The 22,872-nt window shown below is 35.8% G+C and overlaps 1 pseudogene; it reads left to right on the top strand.

Moving 5' to 3' along the window:
* Positions 1-22,872, top strand: part of LOC116758372 — a 174,970-nt pseudogene that overhangs the window by 125,140 nt on the left and 26,958 nt on the right.

Below are 22,872 nucleotides of genomic sequence, written 5' to 3'. Positions count from 1 at the left end.
CAAGATGAGCTTTTCTTTCATTCCTCAAAATCAGTGGTCAGGCACTGTTGTAGATACTAAGGGTATCTCAGTCAACAAAACAGACCAAAATCCCATGCTCAAGGCATATATATTTGAGGTAGGAAGAAACAGAAAAAAAGAAAAAGAAAACTAAGTGAAATATAGAGTCTGCTAGTTAGTGAAAATGTCAACAAGAAAAAAAAAATAAAGGAGAACCGGAAGTGTGTGCACGTGTCATATCTCAATTTTGTAGAGGGGTGAGTTGCCATTGTTGATAGTATAACGCAGGTAGGTTTTAATGATTAATGACATGGCAGTTAAGATGTAAAGGAGATTAGAGAAGTTACCATGCAGTCACCAAGGGGCAGAGGTGTCCAACAGGTAGAACAGCATTCCTGCCAAGTTAGAGGAAAAGTAAAGAGAATGCTGTTAATGGAAGCAGTGTTAGAAAGGAGGAGGGAAGTAGGGGGTGAGTTCACAGAGTTAAAACAGGGCAAGGACAAGGGAGTGTGTGCTATGTAGAGATTTATAGGCTACTATGAGAATGTTTACTGCTATTCAGGAGATAGGAAGCCAGGTGAGGGCTGTGAGTAGAGGGGTGATTGACTTCTTTTTCAAGGACTTCTTTTTTAAATGGCTGCCATATTCTGCAAAGACTGAGGAGAAGCAAGGACAGAGCCAGTAGAGGCAGTAGAAGCTAATACAATAATCTTTACTCATCTCTCTCATTCTGTCAAGGAGGAAAATGTTTGCAAGAAGCTCTCTAACAGGTTCTATCTCAGGTTCAGTTGGCCAAAATGGAGTTATTTCCTTACTCTCAAGCTGCAAATGTGTCTGGGAAAGGAACTTTCTGGCATTCACAGTGAGTATAGTGGAAGATAGGCTCTGTTGGTAAGAAAAATAAAAGAAATAGCTGTTGTTTACACACTCATTAATGCTTTTCATGGTGCACTAAGAGCATTAAAATGGCTTGCAGCTTTTAAGTAGAATATTAACTTGATACATTTTTATTTTAGAATAGTAGTTCTAAATGCCTAGAAAAAATGGACCAGGTTAGAGAAAGACTAGAAGCAGGGAATCGATTAGATGCTGTTTCCATAATCTAGGTAAGACATGATAATATATGATAGTGGCCTGGGATTGATTGATTGATTGTGAGAATTGAGGGTGATGGAGAGGATGCATCCATTGTGTTGCTCAGACTAGATTTCTGTAATGGACACATGGGTAGAACATATTGCAATTATTTGAAATTTGTAGTTTTTTAAAATAGGGAACAAGTTTAAGAAAGAAATGAATTTATCTCTGGATATGCTGAGTTTAAGACATGACAGGAAAAACCTAAGTAATGATGTGCAATAGGCAGGGCCTGAAGGATAGGAAAATATCAAAGCCCAAAATATGATTTTAGGGTTATCTACATATATATAATTATGCTCAAAGTATACAAAATGTCTAATCCAGAAAGAATAGAATTGGTTCAATATGTTCTAAACAAATAATTTTACTGTCTCTCCTGTTCCACATGCAATGGGATGAGTGAGAGAGAGACAGAGAGAGAGAGAGAGAAAGAGAAGAGCATGTGGAAGAAAGATATTAGTAATGAGCTACAAATGTTTAGAATCAGAATATAAAGAGTATATACAACATAATCTTCAGAAACACAGAGTGAGAAGAACTCACAATGCCAAAACCCATGGAGAAAATATTGTTGCACATTTACAAGTAATTCCAGGAGTCAATCTGAGAATTTCTCCTTGAGAGGAGAAAGTGTAGAATTATTGTCTCTATACTGGAAAAGTGAATTGCCAATGAAAATAAGTGTTATTGACAGACTCCTATGATCATGCATGCCAAATATGTAGTCACAAATTTAAAGGGAGACAAGTCAGCATCTTTGCTTGTTTCTGCAAATTAGGTATAGTTTTGGATGTAATCATAGTTGGGGTTTTGCCAGTTGAGAAACACAGAGGAAGAGTGGGTTATTTGTTTTGAGTGTATTAAGCAAGAAATTCTTAGGCATAAGAACCAAAGAACATAAGCTGTGTGCAAGAATAAATTGCAAACCTGGGGATGGTGGTAGACATTCAAAAAAAAGTGATAAAGTCAATGGATTTTGATTCAGGGAAATCAAAGAATTTTTGAAATGTGTGCAAAGTGAGGTGAAATGTTAGAAGGTGGTAGTAAAAGTCTCCCTTAAATCAACACTCTGGATGCCATATATTTATTGGTAGTAAAAACAAAAGTCCAGGAAATGACTATGAAATGTGGTGGATACGTAGGATGGAGGAAACACTTATTTCAAATGAGGATACCAAGGATCTGAAGTTCCCAATGCACCTCTGACTTACCAGATGTTGAAGACCATATAATAAACAACACTATAAGCAGTAAAGAGAAGGATGGCAGGTGTTAAAACGTAAGTTTTATATTGACTACTAAGTTTAGAAATAGCACATAGTGCAGTCAGATAACATGAGTTTCAAAGGAACTGGGATTTAAGGGAGTGTTAAGGATTTAATGCTTGTGTCTCCCCCCAAATGCAGTTGTTGAAGCCCTAACTGCCATTGAAACGGTATTTGGGGGTGAGGTCTTTGGAAGTTAATTAAGGTTAGATGAGATCATGAGGGTGGTGCCTTCATGATGGGCGTACTGCCCTTACAAAGAAGAGGAAGAGACACTGGAGCCCTCTCTCTCCTTGAGTGCACAGAAAAGAGACCATATGAGCACACAGTGAGATGGCAGCCATCTGAAAGCAAAGCAGAGGGTCCTCACTAAGAACAAAATCTGCTGGCACCTTGATCTTGGGCTTCCCAGGCTCCAAAACTGTGAAAAATAAATGTCTGTGGTTTAAGCCACCTAGTCTATGATGCTATGTTATAGTAGCTCAAGTTAATTAAGGCAGGGAGTAATGAGAAGAAACCATGTAGAACCAGCAATGAGGAGCATGTTGAACACTCTTCCACCTCCAGCCCCAGCCCCATGGAAGGTATGTGGTGTCAGAGAAATAAGCAGCCACCCTGAAGGGAGCTATAGGGGCAACGTCCCTCAGCTTTCACTGAGAGGTGTTATGAGAAAGAACATTTGGAGAGGAGGTGTAAGGGGTAGAAGGTCTGGCTGGTGATAGACCACATATATTAGAGGGCATCATGGAACAGTTCTAGGAGTTGGGGAAAAGTCTGAGATTAGGAGATGTAGACAGGGGACAAAAATCCAGGTGAGGAATTAGAGCACTGGGTCAGGACTGGGGTAAATAAGTATGTAAGACAAGAATATCTTAATTGTCTTGCAATTAAATAAGGATATTTTATTCTCATTATGGCAGACAGGTCACAGTGGTGAGGTCTGGTGCTGGAGGTGGCCCAAGAGCTGGTCCTGCTGTGGAGAACATGAAGCTCTGTTGGCCTCTCTTACATGTGCCACAAGTGTGATGACACAGCTGGGAAATGGGTGGTTGCACCGCAGCATCTGGAGCTCAGTGGCTTCACATAACTTCAGAACATCTGGAACTTTGTAGTTTGCCTTTAAATACATGTTTGGGCTGACAGTTTCTGTTGAAAACTAGCATTTTTGCATTTAGCTAATGATTATCTCAATATGTGCATGGGTTTTGTTTTTCCTAGCATGTCTATTAGTAAAGTGGTATTTGCTTTTGATAAAATTTTACATAAACATTTTTTTTCTCACAGTTAGCTGTTTGAAACTTCTTACAAATTTACAAGAATGTATTTTTTGGTTATGTGTAAATACTTCATGAGGACATCTGTATAAAACAATTTGATGACAAGTACATCAATGCAAATAAAAGTACTAAACTTATTTCATAAAAATCATGTGAAATATATAAAATAATATTAATTTATGACATGCAATAATAATAATGGCTGACATTTATTGAGCATATTGTATGTGCTAGACACAATCCTTAGACTTTTACATATATTATCTCCCCTAATAGCCATAATGACCCTATAAAGTAAATACTATTATTAATTATATTTTCTACATGAGGACACTGAGGCACAAGGAGGTTAAAGAAGTGACACAAGGGGCTTCCCTGGTGGCGCAGTGGTTGAGAGTCCGCCTGCCAATGCAGGGGACATGGGTTCGTGTCCTGGTCCGGGAAGATCCCACATGCGGCGGAGCAGCTGGGCCCGTGAGCCATGGCCGCTGAGCATGTGCATCCGGAGCCTGCGCTCCGCAACGGGAGAGGCCACAACAGTGAGAGGCCCGCGTACCGCAAGAAAAAAAAAAAAAAAAGTGACACAAGAGCACTCACACATTATGGAGAGCCACCAGAATTTAAACCTTGAGTTCAGACCCAGCACCTTTAACCATTATGCTATCCTGTTTCTCATTCAACATACAACATAAAATTTTATACTCGAATCACTAAATCAGGGAGCAATGATTCAGTGAAGGGAAACAGATCATTCACTCTGACACATGATCATATGTTGAGATATGGAAAAGAGTATCAAAATATTCTTTGTTAAAATTTATTTATGTGCTATTCATTCATTACTTCACTCACTATTTATTGCATGCCTATATCCATGATAATGTTAGGCTCTATGAGAGCCAAGCATAAAGAAAATATGTTTTTGAACATGACAAATAGGTTGTGTATGTTATGAAGACAAATCTCTGTGTATGTGTGTGTGTGTGTATATATATATATACACACACACAGATATATATACACACATGTGTAACATACACATATATACACACATATATTCATATATCTGTATATTACATATATATGTGATGAGATGATTTATGAAATATAGAGTATGGAAACTTCAGGTAGAATTACCAGAATGCACACACACACAAAGTGTATATTTGCAGAGGGCAAGTATCTTGACTTAGCTGGAGAGCCAGTACATATGAAAAGGAGTAATGGTCAATATGGATAGAATAATAAATTGGGACAACATTATTGAAGACTTGGATTGTATGCTAATTTTTTAGAGTCTGTTTAATGTATAGTGGGAATCTTAAGACATTCGATCAGAGAAATTCTGTTTTGAGAATAGCTGTATTTGGGGAAGATCAATCTGGAAGAGGTTAATGATATGAATCAGCAGAAGAATTGCTAAGTTGTAAAATCACTAAAAGGCATTTCTATAATAAATATTGGAAAAGTAAGGAGGATCGTTTCATACTTTGCTGTGACTTAAACAGTAAATTCTGTAGCTTTAATTTTACAATTACATGATCTTAGTTGGAAATTACTTATCTAATAATTCAAATCCTTAAAACTTCTGGCAGAAATCAAAGACAAAAATTAAAACTGAACTAATATTAAATGTTAATGTACTAAATAAATAAAATGTTCTTAGAATGTACTCCTCAGTTCAGTGTTTGCCATACTTCCAGGAGGGCTATAGCATGTGATAAATCTCACTTTGCTTGTATTCTGAAAGGAAAAAGGAAGCAGATAGAATAATAATGAGGAACTCAATATACCTCTTTTCTTTCATCATTTCACCTTTACACTTGCTTAAATAACTGTTTAACAAAGCAGACATAATATGACTACAGACATGGCCTGCAAGGGCAGCTAAAGATATTTCCAATCAAAATTGGTTATGCAAGGGCAGATGTAGCCACACCTATCCACCCACCATCTTCAAAAATTTTATTAAAACTTGACTATTTTTATCAAGTGAATGATTTACATACGAGAAATGAGGTATTTCTACATTATTGACCAATCACAAATAGACTAATACCTGTGAGATGCAATGATTTGTGACATCAATAATTTTACATAATTTGTTCTATTATATTTTAGGTAACTCGACATCTTCTAAGAATATAGTGACCTCAAAACATATATAATCATTTCCAAAATCTTTCAAAGTTAATAATGAATAACAGCTTGAAAAGTAAATGCAAGTAAAGTCACTTTTCCTGAAGGAAGATAAAACCCACCACAGGTCAGCAGAACTTAGAATTTCTTTCTCTCATTAGTGAGGAAGATTTTATCTGTGGTCCATTTATTATCTGAAAACTTTTTCAGATCATTCCTGCAGTTCAAGCTATTTTTATAATGAAAATTAGTCACATTAGCTTCACTGTACCTTTAAAATAATCCTGACAAACAAACATTAATTTGCTTTGTAATATTCCATTAGTAGATAAGCATGGAGCATAACAGAAGAACTTGTAGAATTTGTAGAAAAACAAAGTAGCAGAACTTGGCCTGATAACTGAGCTATTGTACATGCACTCATCGACTTTTTTATTCCCTTCGCTATTTGGGATGAAAGCAACGTAACCTTCACTGTGCCTTATCATTTCTGTGGTTAAGCGTGTAATTTGGAAGTAAGAACACGTTGTAAATATGGGTAAACAAAACCCTCCTTCTATATGTAGAGGGGGTAATTAGGCATATGCTGCAGACAATTCTGAAAGCCCAGAAGAGAGGTTTTCTTCCCAGTAATCTAAACTTGTCAAATATATTTTTAAATGAAATATTTCCCTGCTTTCCTTGTTTTGGAACTCAGAAAGTTGTTTGCATATATTAAGTCCAAATATCTAAATGTGTTGAAAATGATGTTTTCAGTATCTAAAAATATTTGTTTTTAAGGCAGGCAGCATACATATTCAAACAAATCAGTTATTCACTCTTTTTTTTAAGGTCTGTTTCTAGATACAAAGACTAAATTAGTCTCTTTTTTAAGCAACAACCTTCAGCTGGAGCAGGGTATTCTATGAATACCCTAAATGTCAGGACTCTTTCTGGCCTAAAGTAACTGAGTCATTTTAATAATGAAGCCTAGGGTTTTTGTCTATTTTCTGAACGATTTTACAATCTTTCATAAGAGTAATCCATAGACTTTTTTCACCGCACCAATGTATTTGATGATGTCAACATCTGGGGAGTGCATTACACACCCAGTTATCTGAAGATAAGATTTCCTGCAAAAACATCCAGCCAGCTAAGACCCAATCTCCATGGTGATTCACCAGCCAACAAACATTTTTTTTTTTTTTTTTTCCAAAACCCACATGCCTTATTCTAGAAGACACTCTTGACTCTCACTCCAAACTTAATGACTCTTGTAATCGTCTTAATGCACTTGTTTTGAAATATTCTCTTCCATTGCAGATTATAGAAAATAAGTCAGAAGAACTGACAGAAAGCTACATTGAGTACTAAAGATTCTAGGCCCAGGAGATGAAATTAGTGACATCTTGATCAAAGATACAAAAAGTGAAGACTACACCAAGAGGGTATTTAGTATCATGCAGCTGCTTCCTCACTTTCATCACCTCTGACATGATCGTTACATGTATTAAGGTGAGTCACACCTGTTTCTCGTAACCATGAGTCATTAAGAAAAAGCTAAGTTAGGTTCCATATAGTATGTTTAAAGAGGCGTGACAGTGTGTCCAGTATTAGAGGTTAATATCTCCCAGGGGGAAAATAGTCTATCCTTTCTTTTAAGTTTCATGGCTTAAATGAATCTTTAGGGAAATGTTGCACAGGTAAAAATTCATCTTCCAAAGATGGAGGAGTAAAGTCTCATTTGTGGGGTGAATATGTTATTTATTCAAAACTCATATTGGAATGATTTATCACTAATCATGGTAACAGTCAGCGTTTACATTTTGAAAACTGTTAGAATACGTTGATTGCATTTGATGACTCAAGTGTTTGTTCAGATTTTACCCACAAGGAAACTGAAGATCAAAGATATGAATCACACCAAGTCACAGAGCTGGTAAACAGTAAAATATGACCATAAATTCAAATGTCGTAAAACTAAATTTGTTAGTTTCCTTCAAAACCTGCCACTTCCCATTTTCCAGATACTATACATACCAGTATAAATATCTGTCACATTACAGACTAGATAAAATCCAGCAGTTGAATGAAAGTCACAGCTTACTACAGTAAATCACATTATTCCTTTGAATTCTAAGATGAAATGGAAAATACTTTCCCATGGGAAAAACAATCTGCATTATTCTGAGTTTCTATCTTCTGTTAGAGAAGCTTAGCCTGAATTTAAAAGTCATAGCCCTTTAGCTAATGTAGTACATGTGGGGCTTTTGCCAGTTTCTAGGAATATAAAAAATGACGCACCTCCTGCCTTTTTCAAAAGCCTTCAATGTCATTGCATATTCTTACAAGACAAGCATGGAGAAGTGGTTAAGAGTATTCTAGAACCAGATTCTCTAGCGCAGATCCAGTCCTTTCACTTCCTTAGGTTTGTGACCTTGAGCAAATTACTTCCTCACTCAGTGCCTTCTATTTTCCTCTGCAAATAGGGATAATAATATTACTTACCTCAGAGTCTGTTGTGAAGAATAATTGAGTGTAAGCTCATTTACATAAGGTTAGAGCTTTGAATAAAATGTGCATTTCGGGCTTCACAACAACCCTAAGATATAGGTGTTTTTAATCTGTATTTTAGAGATGAGATCATTGAGGCTTAGAAAGTTAATTAACTTGCCCAATGTCAAACATGTGTGTGGCAGAGCAGGAAATGAAATGCAAGCCTGATTATAAAGGCTCTGTTTTAACCAATATGTTACATTTTAACCTGGAACTAGCTGATGTGTAAAATATCATATTCCCTAAAGTAGTGCAATATTCAAACAGTTCAGAAAAATGTAGAGTTACATTAAATGAGTTTTGTTTTCTAAAAACTAGACATTGCACTGATGTCATTAAATTTTTTAAAAAAGTTTGTTGAAGGGCACCATAGAGTTTAAAGCTAGGTGGTTTACCAAAGACAACAGAATATTGGCAATGGTTGCCCTCACCAAATAGTATTAGTTACAACAGAAAAATACTTGTTATATTTCAGCACCTTTCATACATTATATCAAGACCTTATGACAATAATATAACATAAATACCTATGTTTGCAGATGAGAACACTGAGGCTTTTATAGGTTGAGAAATGAACCTACAGTTATCCAGATATAAATTTGGAGACCTGTAAAATGAAACCAATTGACTTAGATCCCAAGCCCATACCTTTTCTTCTATGCCTAAGTGCCTGGTTTTTTTTCCTGTAGGCATTTTATTTTATTTAAACTTCTTATTATGCTTTAATAATTTAAAAGTTGATTATGTTACACATACCCTGTGATTTTCTTCAGCTTTATTGAAACATAATTGACAAATAAATTTGTAAGATAAAGTATACAATGTGATGAGTTGATGTATGTATACAGTGTGAAAAGATTCTCCCCATTGAGTTAATTAACACATTCATCACCTCACAACTTTCAATTATGCAGTACAGTGTTATCAACTATAGTCAACATGTTATACGCTAGATCCTCACACCTTATTCATCTTATAACTGAGTTTCTATGCTTAATCAGTCTCTCTCTATTTTCCCCACCTTCAGCTCCTAACAATCACTTTTCTACTCTTCATTTCTATGAGTTTGAGTTATTAATATTGTTTTTAGATACCACGTATAAGTGATACCATGCACGATTTGTCTTTGTCTGGCTTACTTCACTTAGTATAATGCTCCCAGGTTTCATCCACGTTGTCACAAATGACAGGATTTTTTTAAGGATGAATAATATTCCTTTGTATATGTACATACCACAACTTCTTTATCCATTCAGCCATTGACAGACACTTAGGTGTTTCCATTACCTTGGCTAATGTAAACAATGCTGTAATGAATATGGGAATACAGATATCTCTTTGAGATAATGGTTTTGTTTCCTTGGAAGACCAGAAGTGGGATTGCTGGATCACATGGTAGTTCTATTTTTAATATCTTGATGAAACTCCATACTGTTTTCCACTATGGGTGTACCAGTTTACATTCCCATTAACACTGTACAAGGGTTCCCTTTTCTCCACATCCTTGCCAGTATTTTTTATTCTCTTGCCTTTTTTTTTTAACATCTTTATTGTACTATAATTGCTTCACAATGGTGTGTTAGTTTCAGCTTTATAACAAAGTGAATCAGTTATACATATGCATATATCCCCATATCTCCTCCCTCTTGCGTCTCCCCACCACCTGCCTTATCCCAACACTCTAGGTTGTCACAAAGCACCGAGCTGATCTACATGTGCTATGAGGCTGCTTCCCACTAGCTATTTTATATTTGGTAGTATATATAACTCTATGTCACTCTCTCACTTAGTCCCAGCTTACCCTTCCCCCTCCTCATGTCCTCAAGTCCATTCTCTACACCTGCATCTTTACTCCTGTCCTGCCCCTTCAGAACCACTTTTATTTTTTTAGATTCCATATATATGTGTTAGCATATGGTATTTGTTTTTATCTTTCTGACTTACTTCACTCTGTATGATAGACTCTAGGTCCATCCACCTCACTAAAAATAACTCAATTTCATTTCTTTTTATGGCTGAGTAACATTCCATTGTATATATGTGCCACATCTTCTTTATCCATTCATCTGTCGATAGATACTTAGGTTGCTTCCATGTCCTGGCTATTGTAAATAGAGCTGCAATGAACGTCGTGGTACGTCTTTTGGAATTATGGTTTTCTCAGGGTATATGTCCAGTAGTGGGATTGCTGGGTTGTACAGTAGTTCTTTTTAGTTTTTTAAGGAACCTCCATAATGTTCTCCATAGTGGCTGCATCAATTTACATTCCCACCAACAGTGCAGGAGGGTTCCCTTTTCACCACAACCTTTCCAGCATTTATTGCTTGTAGATTTTTTGATGATGGCCATTCTGACTGGTGTGAGGTGATACCTCATTGTAGTTTTGATTTGCATTTCTCTAATGATTAGTGACATTGAGCATTCTTTCATGTGTTTGTTGGCAATCTGTGTATCTTCTTTGGAGAAATATCTATTTAAGTCTTCTGCTCATTTTTGGATTGGGTTGTTTGCTTTTTTTTGATATTGAGCTGCATGAGCTGCTTGTAAATTCTGGAGATTAATCCTTTGTCAGTTGCTTCATTTGCAAATATTTTCTCCCATTCTGAGGGTTATCTTTTCATATTGTTTATGGTTTCCTTTGCTGTGCAAAAGCTTTTAAGTTTCATAAGTCCCACTTGTTTATTTTTGTTTTTATTTCCATTTCTCTAGGAGGTGGGTCTAAAAGGATCTTGCTGTGATTTATGTCACAGAGTGTTCTGCCTATGTTTTCCTCTAAGAGTTTGATAGTGTCTGGCCTTACATTTAGGTCTTTAATCCATTTTGAGTTTATTTTTGTGTATGGTGTTAGGGAGTGTTCTAAGTTCATTCTTTTACATGTAGCTGTCCAGTTTTCCCAGCACCACTTACTGAAGAGTCTGTCTTTTCTCCATTGTATATTCTTGCCTCCTTTATCAAAAATAAGTTGACCATATTTGCATGGGTTTATCTCTGAGCTTTCTATCCTGTTCCATTGATCTATATTTCTGTTCATAGGCCAACACCATACTGTCTTGATTACTGTAGCTTTCTAGTATAGTCTGAAGTCCAGGAGCCTGATTCCTCATTTCTGTTTTTCTTAAGATTGCTTTGACTCTTCAGGGTCTTTTTTGTTTCTATACAAATTGTGAAATTTTTTGTTCTAGTTCTGTGAAAAATGTCTTTGGTAGTTTGATAGGGATTGCATTGAATCTGTAGGTTGCTTTGGATATTATAGTCATTTTCCCAATGTTGATTCTTCCAATCCAAGAACATGGTATATCTCTCAATCTGTTTGTATCATCTTTAATTTCTTTCATCAGTGTCATAGTTTACTGCATACAGGCCTTTTGTCTCCTTAGGTAGGTTTATTCCTAGGTATTTTAATCTTTTTGTTGCAATGGTAAATGAGAGTGTTTCCTTAAATTCTCTTTCAGATTTTCATCATTAGTGTATAGGAATGCAAGAGATTTCTGTGCATTAATTTTGTATCCTGCTATTTTACCAAATTCATTGATTAGCTCTAGTAGTTTTCTAGTAGCATCTTTAGGATTCTCTATGTATAGTATCATGTCATCTGCAAAGAGTGACAGCTTTACTTCTTCTTTCTGATTTGGATTCCTTTTATTTCTTTTTCTTCTCTGATTGCTGTGGCTGAAATTTCCAAAACTATGTTGAATAATATTGGTGACAGTGGGCAACCTTGTCTTGTTCCTGATCTTAGAAGAAATGGTTTCAGTTTTTCACCAATGAGAACGATGTTGGCTGTGGGTTTGTCATTTTATTTTTTATTTTGTTGAGGTAAGTTCCCTCTGTGCCTACTTTCTAGAGGGTTCTTATCATAAATAGGTGTTGAATTTTGTCAGAAGCTTTTTCTGCATCTATTGAGATGATCATATGGCTTTTATCCTTCAATTTATTAATATGGTGTATCACATTGATTGATTTGTGTATATTGAAGAATCCTTGCATTCCTGGGGTAAACCCCACTTTATTATGGTGTATGTTCTTTTCAATGTGCTGTTGTATTCTGTTTGCTAGTATTTTGTTGAGGATTTTTGCATCTATGTTCATCAGCGATATTGGCCTGCAATTTTCTTTTTGTGACATCTTTGTCTGGTTTGGGTATCAGGGTGATGGTGGCCTCATAGAATGAGTTTGGGAGTGTTCCTCCCTCTGCTATATTTTGGAAGAGTTTGAGAAGGATAGGTGTTAGCTCTTCTCTAAATGTTTGATAGAATTCGCCTATGAGGCCATCTGGTCCTGGGCTTTTGTTTGTTGGGAGATTTACATCATAGTCTCAATTTCATTGCTTGTGATTGGTCTGTTTATATTTTGTATTTTTTCCTGGTTCAGTCTCGGAAGGTTATGTTCTTCTAAGAATTTGTCCATTTCTTCCAGGTTGTCCATTTTATTGGCGTATAGCTGCTTGTAGTAATCTCTCATGATCCTTTGTATTTCTGCAGTGTCAGTTGTTACTTCTCCTTTTTCATTTCTAATTCTATTGATTTTACTCTTCTCCCTTTTTTTTCCTGATGAGTCTGAATAATGGTCTATCAATTTTGTTTATCTTCTCAAAGAACCAGCTTTTAGTTTTATTGATCTTTGCTATTGTTTCTTCATTTCTTTTTCATTTATTTCTGCTCTGATCTTTATGATTTCCTTCCTTCTGCTAACTTTGGGGATTTTTGTTCTTCTTTTTCTAATTGCTTTAGGTGTAAGGTTAGGTTGTTTATTTCAGATGTTTCTTGTTTCTTGAGGAAGGATTGTATAGCTATAAACTTCCCTCTTAGAACTGCTTTTGCTCCATCCCATAGGTTTTGGGTCGTCGTGTTTTCATTGTCATTTGTTTCTAGGTATTTTTTGATTTCCTCTTTGGTTGCTTCAGTGATCTCTTGGTTATTAAGTAGTGTATTGTTTAGCCTCCGTGTGTTTGTAGTTTTTACAGATTTTCTCCTGTAATTGATATCTAGTCTCATAGTGCTGTGGTTGGAAAAGATACTTGATATGATTTCAATTTTCTTAAATTTTCCAAGGCTTGATTTGTGACCCAAGATATGATCTATCCTGGAGAATGTTCCAGAGGCACTTGAGAAGAAAGTGTATTCTATTGTTTTTGGATGGATGCCTTATAAATATCAATTAAGTCCATCTTGTTTAATTCTTTTCCACAGATGCAGGATACATCAAGTTGATTGTGGAGATTTAATCCACCGCTCCTGATGCTGCTGGGAGAGATTTCCCTTTCTCTTCTTTGTTCTCAGAGCTCCAGGGGTTCAGGTTTGGATTTGGACCCGCCTCTGTGTGTGGGTCCCCTGAGGGCATCTGTTCTTCGCTGAGACAGGACGGGGTTAAAGTAGCAGCTGATTAGGGGGCTCTCGTTCACTCAGGCCAGGGGCAGGGGAGGGAGGGTACAGAATGCTTGGCGAGCCTGCGGAGGCAGAGACCGGTGTGACGTTGCAAGAGCCTGAAGAGTGCCGTGTGTTCTCCTGGGAAGTTGTCCCTGGATCACAGGACCCTGGCAGTGGCAGGCTGCACAGGCTCTAGGGAGGGGAGTTGTGAATAGTGACCTGTGCTTGCACACAGGCTTCTCAGTGGCTGCAGCAGCCTTAGAGTTTTGTGCCCGTCTCTGGTGTCCACACTGATAACCGTGGCTCACACCCGTCTCTGGAACTCGTTTAGGTTGTTCTCTGAATCCCCTCTCCTTGCGCACCCTGAAACAATGGTCTCTTGCCTCTTAGGCAGTTCCAACCTGTTTCCCAGACTCCCTCCTGGCCAGCTGCGGTGCACAAGCCCCCTTTAGGCTGTGTTTATGCAGCCAACCCCAGTCCTCTCCCTGGGATCTGACCTCCGAAGCCTGACCCTCAGCTCCCAGCTCCCATCCTCCCTGGTGGGTGAGCAGACAAGCCTCTCCAGCTGGTGAGGGCTGGTTGGCACAGATCCTCTTTGCAGGTTATCTCTCTGCTTTGCCCTCTGCACCCCCCTGTTGCTGCACTCCCCTCTGTGGCTCCAAAGCTAACCTCTCCCCGCCACCTCCATCTCTGTCAGTGAAGGGCCTTCCTAGTGTATGGAAACGTTTCCTCCTTCACAGCTCCCTCCCAGAGGTGCAGGTCCTGTCCCTATTCTTTTGTCTTGGTTTTTTTTCTTTCTTGTTTTTCCCTACTCAGGTATGTGGGGAGTTTCTTGCCTTTTGGGAGGTCTGAGGTCTTCTGCCAGTGTTCAGTAGGTGTTCTGTAGGAGCAGTTCCACATGTAGATGTATTTCTGATGTATTTGTGGGGAGGAAGGTAATCTCCACATCTTACTCCTCCGCCATCTTGAAGGTCTCTCTAAGTGCCTGTTATTATAAACTTCCTCCAGTAAGAAAAATAGTATCTTTACTATGTCCATGACTACCTTAAGGTCATGTTCTTATTCATGTGAGATAATGTAGCTAGCATGCCTCCACATTCTTCTTCACTTATTTTAAACACAACAATATTTTAGTTTAGTGTCTTTCTTCTATTTGTCATCCATCCACCCATCCATCCATCTATCCACCCATCCGTCTCCATTCATCTTTTACTTCACCCATCCATTCAGCAAATTGTTATTGAGCATCTTCTCTGTGCTAGTAGCACTCCGTTTAATGTTTAGGAAGGAGATACTATTTCAGTTTTGTGTGTGTGTGTGTGTGTGTGTGTGTGTGTGTCATTGTGTCTCTGTGTGTTTATGTGATGCACCAGTTCTTCTAAAATCTGAATTCCCTTGAATATGTTTTGCAAGGACAATCACTTTCTCTTCTGAGTTCTTTTGCTTCAGATTCTTTCTTTTACACCTGGAACATTATTACAAACATACATTCTACTGTATGATCTATTCACTTATTTATTATTTAAAGAGTTATTCATCATGCTCCTATCATCTATTGATGTTCATCAGATGCCTGGTTACAGAAGAAAGCAAAACAAAGAAAAGACCTTGCCTTCGTGAAACTCATATTTAATGTAGAAAAGACAGAAAATAAACCAGTAAGGACATGTTTGCTGTGTCAGGTGGGACTATGGAGACAATTAAGGCCAGTTAAAGAAAATGTGATTACAGGACATGTGACTAGTGTAAATTACATGATCAGAAAAGAGTTCTCTAAAGGGTAGTGCTTAAAGTGGTACCAGAAAGAAGTGAGCCGTACAAATACCAGGCAAATGTCTTTAAAGCAGATGAAGAGCAAGTGCAAAGGTCCTGAGGCAGGAGCTTGCTTGGCATATTCAGGAATATGGCCATGTTGGCTGGAACAAGAAGCAGGGAGATAACATGGTAGATAATGGGACCAGAAAAAAGGTGGGGATACTGAGAGTGTAAGTCTAATCCTTTTAGAGCATTATAAGCCATTTTAAGAACTTTGATTTTCAATCTAAATGAGTTGAGAAGATGGTAGAATGATTTAAGAAAGGGAGTGACTTGATCCGACTTACTTTTTTAAAACATCGTTCTGATGGGTGTATTGAGAATAAACTGTGTAGAAAAGAAGACAGTTAAATAAGAGATGAGGGCTGCTCGGGCCAGGATAATTGTAGTGGATAGAGAGAAATACAGAGAAAGTGAAACAAGTTTCCTGTGGGCATGGGATGCAATATGTGTGATACAGAGGAGTCAGTAGTGAGTCCAGGTTTGGACTGAGTACCTGGAAGGATGCAGTTGCCATTTACTAGAATGTGAAAGAGGAGGTTCTAATGGGGGAAAATCAGGAAAATTCTAAGCAACATCCTTATTATATGCCAACACTTTTTATACATTACCCCCTTTAGTCCTTACATAAAAATTTATAATTCAGTTGTTATCATCTACCTTTTATAACAGAGGAAACCAAGAATAAGGGGGTTAATGATCTAAGTTTACACAATTAAGACAGCAAGTGAGAATTTCAATTCATGCCTGTTTCATTACCATGCCATTTTTGTGTGCATTATATCTTTCTCCCTTCCTACTTGGTATTCTGTAAATGTTTACCTGACTGTTTGATCCAACATTACAATAAGACTCTACACCATAAATATATATACTGGGCTTCTTCATCATTTTGGGGAGTGCTGTGTTCAAAAGAGGTACACAATAAAAGAGTTTTAAATAGAGTGTACCATGCTTGACAAAGAAGAATAAACCCTATCATACTGCTGCAAGCAAGGTGACCAGTGTTGTTGATGTGGCATGATGTGATATTTAATTGTATGAGTTTATCATCTAGAACAGTTTTGACAATGACTAATGTAATGTTCAACTTCTAAAAATAGGAACTGAAAGACACACACACACAAACCCAATTACAATCACTGGAACGTTAATGCTAGCAAAGAACACAGAAATAACCATGTTATAAAAGAAATGATAAAATAGAGCCCAGAATAATTAAACTATTTTTCAGTATCACAAAACTGAGAATTTGGCTTCAGATTTTCTTCACTTCTTTACAAAGGGACATTTTATTTGTGTTGCTCTGTATTCCTAAGTATTTCATACAGTCAGTAAAAGTGGGGTAAAAATTTGGTAGCATACATAGCCCATAATTAACAGTGACTAATATCAGAAAAAAAATATGGTGGATTAAATGTCTCAGAAATTTTTCTGCAACGTTTGCATTTCCTAGGATTATAAGTTTGGAAAATTTGCTGCAAGGTTTGTCTAAACAAATCATACTTTTATTTGAATAGACCTGCTTTGCTTAGAGAGTTGGTTGCTTATAAGTTATCAAGTGCTGTTCCATAAAGGTCTTAGGAATGTGTAGTCTGTAAGAATCTTTCAACTGGTAATAAATTTTTCCTGATTCTGTGTCACTTGGAAGCTTTATTAACTCTTTCAGTCCTCTAGAGCCCTATTAGACAATAACTAGTTCAGTAAATCAAGTAATACTGCTAGATCTGGAAAAACAATCCAAAAGAAAGACTCAAAGAAGAGCTGCTAAGAGGTTCTTAATCTCTACCCCACACATTGCTGTATCTCACTGTACGTGTTTACAGACATAAAATATATGCACAAACTTTCAGAGTCAATATCATATTGCTTTTTGCACAAAAGAAAGATAATATATTTAATAGTTGAGATTAGCCACTACTAGAATTCTATACATAACCCCCCCTCATTTACTAGAGCATTTTAAAGGCAATTGTATCTAGAAGTGTGTGTGTGTGTGTGTGTGTGTGTGTGTGTGTTTTGAGTAAGAGTCAAGGTTAAGTGGTAAAGAATTGCTTACTAAGAAAAGCTATTTCATGTGACATTAATAACTTTAAAACTGTAACTTTCTTTAAAATAATGGAAATTTCAGATTGTTTTATCACTTTTTTTTGGCAAGAATTCACATCTAGAATGGAGGAGGATTGTCTGAGAACTTAGTGATGTAAAGTCCTTGGAAAACACATTAGGTAAATAAATAAAGGAACTGTAGACTTAAAATAATGATTCTTATGTGTCTAGACTCAAATTGTCTAGAATAGATGCTTGAATATATTCAAACCTTTCTGTTTTATTTTGTCCTTACCTTTTTCAAGGCACCATCTTTAGGTTCTGAATGCCTTGATTATCACAACCTGTATGGCAAAATTTTACCCTTAAAATAGAAGTCATATAAATAAAGTCAGGTTTAATTAACAAATGCAAATCTTTTCTGCAGAGCAAATAAGTCATTCATTGTAAATTATTCACAAAGGGCATTTAGAAAGTCATGATAATTAATCATTATGTTTATATTTGTGTTTGTATAAATCTTCATTTCTTTGACTAAAGCTCTGAAGGTTAAAATACTGTTAGTGTTTTTTTCTTATTTGTAAGAAAAGTTATTAGGAATACTAGAATACACAGAGCACAAACACTGCTGATTTTATTCTAGCAGCATTTAGCGTATTGGAGCCAGACTGCCTGGGTTTGAATGTTGACACCAACACTTGCTAGCTGAGAAATTTTCGTATTCATAAATTGCTTCATCTTCCTAAAATGTTAAATGAAGTTGAGAACAGTACTATGTCATAAGGTGGTTGTCATAATTTAGATAATTAATGCATATAAACCTCTTAGAACATATATCTATAGTTTAATACATGTGCAAATGTAAATCACTGACATTATTTTATTTTTATTGGCATTTGGCATTATTTTCTCAAACTTTGCTAAAACATATCTGATTTGACCCTACTAGATTCTCTTATGTTAGATTGTAACTCTTCTATTTAGTACCCAAAATATTTTATGTATTTATAGAATACATACTTATTGGGCAAATTTTAGAAATAAATTTATCAATAAGCAAGAGAAAAGCACAGTCTCATCAATCAAAAATCATCACTATTTGAATTTGGTAACTTTGTGAGGTTTTTTCAGTCATGTCTTTCATGAATGTTTTACATATTTTAAGTCATTATATACACAAACTTCTCTATTATCACTATCTACTTAGTAGTTTTTAAAAAAGCATTTTGGTGTATCATCATATTAAAAACATTTTAATGAGTGCATAATAGTGCATCTGGTAAATAAAGCATAACTTGATTAATCAGATTCTTACTGTTGGTCATTTAGTCTGTTTCCAATTTTATCATTATAAGTCACCTATGTTATGAATTTGTTAAATTAACATGTGTTAAGTAGAGCCCTGGGGTGCAAGATGTTAAACCCTGGTTCAACAAAAGACCACGAGAAAAACTGAAATAGAAAGATGTATTACTCACTGGTCCTGGAAGAAGTACTAGGCATGCTTTGAGGGGCAACACAGGGGGTCAAGGCAGGGTATAGGCAGAGAGACAGATAGGACCTGGGGCACATGCCTTTATTAGGGTTCATGGGTGGAGTGCTTTGGGTTCTTGCGCTAAGGCCTGATTGGGCTTAATATCATAACTTGATCAGTCTGGTTCACAAGGCCATGATAGGTGGAAAATGTAGTTACTTTTCAAACTCCCTAATTTTTTAAATAAAAATGTTACCAATCAACCTGAATTTGAATTTATTTAGTTACTACTATGCTTAATAACCATGTATATTTCCTCTTGCTTCTATTAAATTTTTAATAACAGCATTATTGAAATACAATCCTCAAATAATAAATTTCCACTATATAATTCCAGAAAATTTTCATAGCCACAAAAAGAAGAAACACGATACTCCCTAGCAGTCAGTCCGCATTCCCCCTTTCACTCAGCATCTGGTAACCTCTCATCTGCTTTCTATCTCTGTGTATTATTTCTCTATTCTGGACATTTGATACAAACGGGATCATAAGATATATGGCCTTTTGCATCTGGCTTCTTTCACCTAACATAGTATTTCAAGTACATCTATGTTATACCAAGCATCAGTATTCCAATCACGATTATGAGAAATCATTTTTTTTAAAAAAAATCAGGCAACTGTGATGTAACACTAAGTTTTCTAGCATTTTCCTTAGAAAACTTGTTCTATTAGGATATTAATTGGTGAAAAGGGATTGGAGTAAAATATGTTAGGAAATCCCTTAGTTAAAGTTAAGTTTTTCACTGCGGAAATTCTCTGAAACTTAATAATACTCGTGTTGTGTACGTCTCCAAGAGGATGAGGCTGTATGCATCATTTCTTAAATATATTTGATTTTTTGAGGGGGTGGAATATCCAGAAGTACCAATGACCTACAAACATACTTTTGAATAGAATGGAATAGTGAAAAGGACATTGTCTTTGGTAAGACAATCTTTGAATCATTGCCAATTCTTCAGTGTATTAGTTAAGAAACTTTGGGCAATTTGCTAAAACTTTGAGACAGTCTTTCATCATCTGAAAAACAAACAATAAATCCTATTTAATAAAAATAAAATACGGAATATATTTGATAATTTATGTTAGGTCATATAGCATAATGACTGTTATAGATTTTAAATTCAATCTATTTTGTGAAATCTCAACTTAGTGATATGACAAAAATAACACATTATTTTGATCCAAATAATAATTAGATAAATTCAGAAAAGTTATAGAAATTTAATTAGTATTTAGTCTTGAATTTGCTAAGAATTCATCATTTTAGAAAGTATGTGTACATCTATCCAGAGATAGATTTCTGCAACATCAAACAACTGTAACACAGACACAAATGTGGGTATAAAAAAAAGAATGAAATAATGCCATTTGCAGCAACATGGATGGACCTAGAGATTATCATACTAAGTGAAGTCAGACAAAGACAAATAGCATATGATATCACTTATATGTGGAATCTAAAAGATGATACAAATGAACTTATTTACAAAACAGACTCACAGACTTAGAGTACAAATTTAGGGTTACCAAAGGGGAAAGGTGGCAGGGGAGAGATAGACGAAGAGGTTGGGATTAACATATACACACAACTATATATAAAATAGATAATCAACAAGGACGTACTGTATAGCACAGGGAACTCCAGTCAATACTCTTAAAATAATCTATATAGGAAAAGATTCTGAAAAAGAGTAGATATATTTATATGTATAACTAAATCACTTTGCTGTACACCTGAAACTAACACAACATTGTAAATGAACTATAATCCAATATAAAATAAAAAATTTAAAAAGTAACTCTTAAAAATAATAATAATATGGCAGGTACAATGACTGCATATTCTGTTCCAGTGACAGGGCTGTATCTAGAAACAGTGATTGGAAGTGGGTTAAAAGCATTTCCTATACATGTAATTAGCATTGCGCATAACAAATGTTGTCATTGGTCCTTTGCTTTCTGAGTCAGAATTTTATGTACGTTAAGTTTTTAATTTATCCTTTTTTAAATTGTTCAGAGAACACTTAAGATGAGATCTAACTTTTTAACCAATGTGTAAGTGTAAAATACAGTACAGTTAACTATAAGCAGTGTTGAATAGCAGGTCTCTAGAGCAGAGTCAACTTACATAACTGAAACATTGTACCTGTTTTACAGCAACTTCCCATCTCCCCCTCCCCAGCCTCTGGCAAGCACCATTCTACTCTATTCTTCTATGAGTTTGACTATTTTAGATAAATCATGTAAGTGGAATCATGCAATATTTGCGCTTCTATGACTGGCTTATTTCACTTAGCATAGTGTCTCAAGGTTCATCCATGCTGTCGCATACAGCAGAATTCCCCCCCTTTTTTTAACTTAAATAACATTCCATTGTATGTACATGCTACATTTTCTTTATCCAGTCATCTATCAGTGGATATTTACGTTGTTTTCATATCTTGCTACTGTGAATAATGCTGCAATGAACCTGAGTCCAAATATCTCTTCCAGATTTTCATTTACGTTCTTTTGGATAAGTACCCCAATGTGGGAATACTAAAACACATTGTAGTACTATTTTTAATTTTTTGAGGAACTTTCATACTATTTATCATTCTTAATTAAATAGTTCCACTCCATTTTATAGATGTTACTGCTGATAAGAGATTGGAAGAACTTGGATGTTTATTCGTGATATTCATGTTACAGTGATAAAATATGGAGATATTGGAGAAAATGACAAAAGTACTATCTGCACTGTGGAACAAGCAATCATATATACTTCAGCATTTATCAGAAGAAATGTCTTTCACTGTATTGTTAAATAAAGTCAGGGATTACTATTATAGTACAGAATAATATCCAAATGAAATTATTCATGCTTAGGCCATAGGTGGTAAAAATTGGAAAAATGAACTTAGTAGAAACATAAAAGTGCTGTACTTCTTAAATTCATGATACAAAATAATCTCAAACTCACCTAAGGAATAAAAAGATGAAGATATTTACTAAGAGACATGTTTTTAACAAGCAAGTAAAAATATGTCACTTGGCAATAATGCATTTGTTAAATACATGATTAGTGTTCAGCATACAACATTCTAGGCACTTCCATCTAAATATGCATAAATAAGAGCCAGATGGATTGTGCTAATGTCAGGATTGCAAAACATTATCTCAAGCAGACACACTCTAAAATAACTAGATTAATCATTAATAGCTTTGGTGTTCATCAAAATAACCTTAATCCTTATAAATTAAGTTGTATTAATGAACATGAAATATGAATTTACAAAGAAAAAATCTTTGTAATTATTGCCTTTATTGCTGTTCTCTGTATCTAGGAGTCATTTAAAAGGGAGGAATGTAACACTTGCCAGGTCCTTAAAACAAGCACACTTCAGATCAGAATATACTTGTTGTTTATTTTAATTCCTGACACTTTTCTCTGTGGCACAACTTACCTCTAAAATAGTATGCCTTTGGCATCTTTGCCTCACAAAGCCCAAAATTCATCTTTATTCCAAGTGACAATTTTTTGATTTGCAGATGAGGCAGATCCCATAATATTCAGTGACAGAAGGCATACCACCTTGCTTCTAGATCTTCTAATTCCAGTTTTTCCTATTTTTACATAATGCATTTTCATTTTTTTAATTGAACCATCATGTGCACAAAGTTCACAATTTTAAGCCCATAGATTTATGAATTATCACTGACTTAAATACACTCATGTAAACACCACCAAAGGTGAGAAATACACGAACA

This window comes from Phocoena sinus, chromosome 8, assembly GCF_008692025.1.
Source record: "Phocoena sinus isolate mPhoSin1 chromosome 8, mPhoSin1.pri, whole genome shotgun sequence".
NCBI classification, from domain to species: Eukaryota; Metazoa; Chordata; class Mammalia; order Artiodactyla; family Phocoenidae; genus Phocoena; species Phocoena sinus.
The sequence above is the reverse complement of the archived record's forward strand: the minus strand, read 5'-3'. Positions and strand labels throughout refer to the sequence as shown.